This window comes from Scyliorhinus torazame, chromosome 1 (assembly GCF_047496885.1).
Source record: "Scyliorhinus torazame isolate Kashiwa2021f chromosome 1, sScyTor2.1, whole genome shotgun sequence".
Classification (NCBI taxonomy): domain Eukaryota; kingdom Metazoa; phylum Chordata; class Chondrichthyes; order Carcharhiniformes; family Scyliorhinidae; genus Scyliorhinus; species Scyliorhinus torazame.
In genome coordinates, this window is record NC_092707.1 from 92,759,022 (window position 1) to 92,764,759 (window position 5,738).

The 5,738-nt window shown below is 43.6% G+C and overlaps 1 pseudogene; it reads right to left on the minus strand.

The window, feature by feature from the left end:
* Window positions 1-375: 375 nt before the first annotated feature.
* Window positions 376-5,273, minus strand: LOC140415262 (immunoglobulin lambda-1 light chain-like; annotated as a pseudogene).
* Between the last annotated feature and the right edge of the window lie 465 nt (window positions 5,274-5,738).

The window sequence follows — 5,738 nt, forward strand, 5'->3', positions numbered from 1 at the left end:
AGTGATCGAAGAACGCGCTGCTCCTCTGCTGTCGCTTCTCACCGATATGCCTGAATTCCATTGAGACCCAGAAACAGTAAAAGTCCAACATTTCTATTCTGAATACTTGATTATTTATTTATTTATTTTTTCAAGTTTACACATATCCCGTAAACCACATTTCTTGCGGGAAGGAAAGAAGAAGGTATGGGGTAATACCGAAAATCCAGTCAACAAAACTCTTGTAAATCATTGATATAAACAAAAATACACTAAGAGCTGGAGGTGCATATAGGATCAGTCAGTTGTGCATGGAGATAGACAGATTGTGACCATTCGGGTGTGTAGCTTACAATATGAATTTGACCTTCACAATGTAAGGGATTACGACGCGTGTTGGTCATGATTTTGTTTTATTCAGGGCTAAAAGTCAGATATTAATACAGTGTACATAATGCAATGGCTGTATCTAAAACTTAAAACATATATGACAAAGGCCAACAAAAATGTATATTTTTTTCAAGAGGTCTTCATCAACAGCAAAACGGATATTTAATGGATGAGTCTTAAGACAAGAAAGAGTTGCGAGTTATTTTAAGCAGCAATGCAGATAAATTGCTGGGTTACAACAATACATTTCTTTCTCCATCACATGCAGCTTGAACGCCTGATACTTTGCTCAAGTGTGGACCCGAGAGACTCGTGTTTAACCCCGCAGGAATAAAGCTCGTGTGAGTTCCAGTCAGAGGCGGAGAGGGTCAGGTAACTGCTCACACTGTACGTCTGGTCAGAGTCCAGTAAGGTTGAGCTGGTCTGGATTCCCGTCTCTCTCACGTTGCCGTCCACGCTCCACACAAGTTGTACGGATTCCGGGTAAAAATTATTCACCAAACACAACTGCGTCGCCTGGTTGGCCACTGCAATCTGCTCCTTTGCTGGGGGAGCAGCGAGACCGTGGGATTGGCTGGCTGACGACCTGAAAGGAAAATAAAAAGGTCGCATTAATTCTGAGTTCATTTTCAGTGACTGATGTATTTGAATTGTGAGATGTTGGCACGATCAAATCTGAACAGGAAATGTGTCTGTCTGCGTGAGTTGCAAAGTGTACGTCCTGCACCTGCCCGTGGTTTTACATTTGAGATCATTTGCACTTGGACACAAATATATCTGACGGCATTTGAACGCAACATATTCGGAAAATCTAATTCCAGACGGTAAAATATTGTTTCACGTTGAATACCTTTGCTCGGGAGGTTCAGAGGGCCTCGAAGTTGCTAATATGGTGAGTGGGATAATAATAGAGATTCCTTGATTATCTGAGAGTAATAACTTTCAAAATTCAGATGGCACCAGGAGCCCGGGTTAATTTCCGGCTTTGGGTGACTGTGTGGAGTTTGCACTTTTTCCCCGTGTCTGCGTGGGTTACCTCCCACAGTCCAAAGATAAGCAGGTTAGGTGGATTGGCCTTGCTAAATTACCCTTGGTGGCCAGAGATGTATTGGTTAGGTTAAGGGGTTACGGGGATAGGGTGGAGGAGTGGACCTAGGTAGGCTTCTCTTTGGGGGGTTTGGTGGAGACTCGATGAGCTGAATGACCTCTTTCTACTGTGGCACTCTAGGGATTCTATCATTTCTATGAAATGTAACAAATTTCAAAGCAGGGTGTAGCGGTCAACATATCAATTCAAATCAGCCGACCATTGCCTAATTCTGCTCGTGGCAAGATTTCCAGTTAGCCAAATCTGCTGTCCAAATTCAGGCCAAAATTACAGCTGGAGATGGGGAGAATCCTTGTGGAAGTTTCTGATGTCTGAGAAGGATTTTTGTGCGAAAGTGTAGCACAACGGCAAAAGTTCCAGCAGAAATTGAAGCCCTACAGTAGAAGTGAATCTAACAATGTGGTTTTCCCCATCAATATGTACAGGTTTAAGAAAACCTGTGAATGAATGTTCAAGCCTTCCCCGCTGCTACATGGCCGACTTTGCTCTAGAGGCGGATTTACCTTGTTCAAGCAACAGAAAGGACACTTTCGATTAGGAGGGAGGCACCCATTTTTCCAAATACAGTTACCAGAATTCATAATAAAATTCAGAGATGTTTAAGTAACACACCAAACTAGGACTTGTACTATGCTGCTCTTGCGCGTGTATTTGCTTTGTTTGGCCCCTTGTTCCGCACTGTAACAAATCACTTTGTCGATGTACCTGTAATCTGTTGGATCATTCTTTTTGTCTACTATGGCCATACTGTGTATGTGCCCTCGGCCGCAGAAAAATACTTTCCTCTGGTACATGTGACAATCAAATCAAATCGAATCTAATTCACTATGAATGGATAGATTAAAAACAAACCTGACCCTCACCAGTATCCTGCCTGGAATGCTATTGCGCTGGTAGAACCAATCTTCATCATTGAGAAATAACGGTTAAGAGCGTGAACCCTCTCCTGACTTTTAACTGATTGACTGTATCATAGAATCATAGAGTGGTTACAGCACATAAGCAGGCCACTCTGCTGGGAAATTCTGAAAGAGTTTATCAAACTGAGAAAGCTGCAACACAAGGAGACTTGGGGATACTTCTGCACGAAACACAGAGCTCGCACACAGGTGGTATTATTTCATTGGAAGACGTTTAGAGAAGGTTCACTAGGATGATCTCTGTAAGGAGGGATTGTCTTGTGAGCAAACATTAACCAGGTTAGGACTCATTGTAATTTAGAATTAGAGGTGATCTCATTGAAACATACAGGATTCTGAAGGCCTGCCGGTGGCCTTCCCGTGTGCCGCTCAATGTCATTAATTTGATGCCAAACACAAGAGGACCTAATCATTGACCGCCTTGCTTAAAATTAAGCAAGCTGGTGTGCTCTCGAAACGCATGGGCTCGGGAACAGGAATTGATCCCGACGTTCCGCCGGAAAATTCACCCCAAGGTACGCGGATATTCCGCAGTCTGTGGGCCATTGAATGACATGGGCGGATAGTTAGGGTATTTCAGAATGGGAAGGATATTTTAACAGGATGGAAATACTTGTTTGATAAAGGCAAAATACACTGGATACAGGAAATGGGAAATAATAACGGGACATGCTGGATAAACCCAGCCGGTTTTCAGATCTAAATGCCCCTTCTACAGAACTGTTCTGATGCTGCCAGACCTGCTGCGTTTACCCAGCTTTGATTTGAAAGGAGTTATAAGAAATTGCCTGTACCCAGCCGCATTCTAAAAAACACATTTCTTACTTTTCTATTTGCATCCGTTCAACGCATTAGGGGCATCACGGTAGCACCGTGATTAGCACGGTTTCTTCACAGCTCCAGGGTCCCAGGTTCGATTCCCTGTCAGTGCGGAGTCTGCACGTTCTCCCCGTGTGTGCGTGCGTTTCCTCAGGGTGCTCGAGTTTGCTCCCACAGTCCAAAGATGTCAGTCCAAAGACGTGCGGGTTAGGTGGATTGGCCATGCTAAATTGCCCTTAGTGTCCAAAAAAGGTTAGGTGAGGTTATGGGATAGAGAGTGGAGGTGTGGGCTTAGGTAGGGTGCTCTTTCCAAGGACTGATGCAGACTCGATGGGCTGAATGGCCTCCTTCTGCAGTGAAATCTATGAAAGCAAGATGGTGCTCGCTGGAGGAAAACTTGCCCAGGTTATCCATTATTGGGAAACAGGTGTTAGTGCTCCAAAAATAAGCTTCAGAAGATTTTATGATTGGACAGAATAAAAGTATCAAATAAAGTTAAATATTCTCTTAATATCGATTCAGAGTTTTAGCCTGAGCCACATAATCCTCCAGCATCAGCCTTGACTAGCTATGGGAACGATTCGAATGTGTAGCGGAATTACCATGTCTTCTCATTTCATAGAGTCCTACAGTGCAAACGGAGGCCATTCGGCCCATCGAATTTGCACCGACTCTCTGAAAGAACACTCGTCTACCCAGGTCCAGGTCCACTCCATGACACCGTAACCTAACCTGTACACCCTGGGCACTTAAGGGGCAACTTAACATGCTCAATCCGGAGGAAACCCACGCAGACACGGCGAGAATGTGCAATATTCCGGATCCCTGGCGCTGTGAGGCAGCAGTCCTAACTACTGTGCTGCCATGCTATCCTAAAATCTAAAGGGAGAATGTGGGCATCGATTCCACTACCTCTAACATACTAAACGGGCGCTGTGCCATTTCACCTCATTCCCCAAACATCAGGTGGTATAAAAGATAGATTGTTAAGTCCCACACGCACTACATCCCAAGTTGCGAATCCGGATCCTAATAGTGCGGGTCTAACTCTAGTTGCTAAATAAGTGGGAGCACCAAGGAATAGTGGCGGAAATATGATCCATTTAATTGAACAAGTCGCTATAAATCGCTATCACCTTCCTTCTGATACTGTCACTGGCAGAGGTAACAACGGGGACGAATTACACCAAAAGCATACTGAATGTGGACTTGTTTTTAATGGAATATTAATTTTCTATTGAATAGACCAAGGGGAGTATCTGGTTACAGTTTGATTATTTAGACAGGAGGTGTATCAATATATTCCAGTTGTCATTCAGTCTCAGAATGAACTATCTTGCAGAAAAATAAACAATCGAGGCGAAATAAACTTTGTATTTAAATTCCCAATCTCCCAAGCAATTTACTTTATGAAACATAAATATGTCACTTACCCAGAACATTCAGCCTGGTTCCGCTACCGAAGTACCTCCCACTGTGGTATGGCGCCGTATAAAAACCGTCCGAACTGTGTAACTGGGCAGAGGGTGGCTTATCAAAGCAGGAATTCATTCTTGCTGGGTAAAAAAAACAATCTTAAAACGTTTTTTAAAAATGCAATTCGAGAGTGTCAGAAAGGTTATATTGTTGGCCCAACCGCTGACTTCAATTACAGTCGGCTATGTGAGTTCAGGTGCAAGCTCTATGAAGCGTTTTGGTACTGAAGGGGTCACCGGACCCGCCACTGTGTGGAGCCGCTTTCTTCACTTGAAAAGCAATAATAATCACCGGCGTCCTCCGTTTCCACGTTGGCGATGGTCAAATGGCCCACGTTGGTTTTTTCGTCTTCCAGGCCGGTAAATCTATCTGGAATACCGTCCCCTCTATTATCGGTTCCATACAGAATAAACCTTGGGGCACTGCCACGTTTCTGATGGTATCAATAAACATATCTCTTTGAGAGGCTGATTCCATGGACTGTACAGTTTAGGATAACGGTTTTCCCTGGTGGACACGGAATCTGGTTGGATCAAGCTGATCTGCTCGCTGGTGTCTGCAAATATGATGAAAGATGCCATGATTAAAAATCAACCGACCAACGAAGACGTATAAAATTTAACACCAACACAGAACATTACATTTAGATCAAATAAAGTTTTGGATTAAGGTTCGCTTCATTTATTTCACAATTCTCGACGCTGAATAAATATCTCCCAGCCACTTACACGCCAAACCAACTACTAACGAGAGCAGAGCAAGAACAACAGGTGCCATTGTAAAGGTGCTGGTGAATACAATAAATGTAATCTTTCGGATTAGCGGGTGCCGTCCTTTATATCAAAGGTTGGACAAATGAAATGTCCCTGCTTTATTAGATATGCAAATATATTTTCCACTGAAAGAGCCCATTGGTCTACCGAACAGTTTCCTGGTTCTGATAACTAAGTGTGTCAGTTACACTGGGCGGCAAGGTGTGGTCCCGGCGACAACATCGGGGTTGGGATTTTTGGTAAATTTGAGGCGATTTTAACACAGGTATTTCT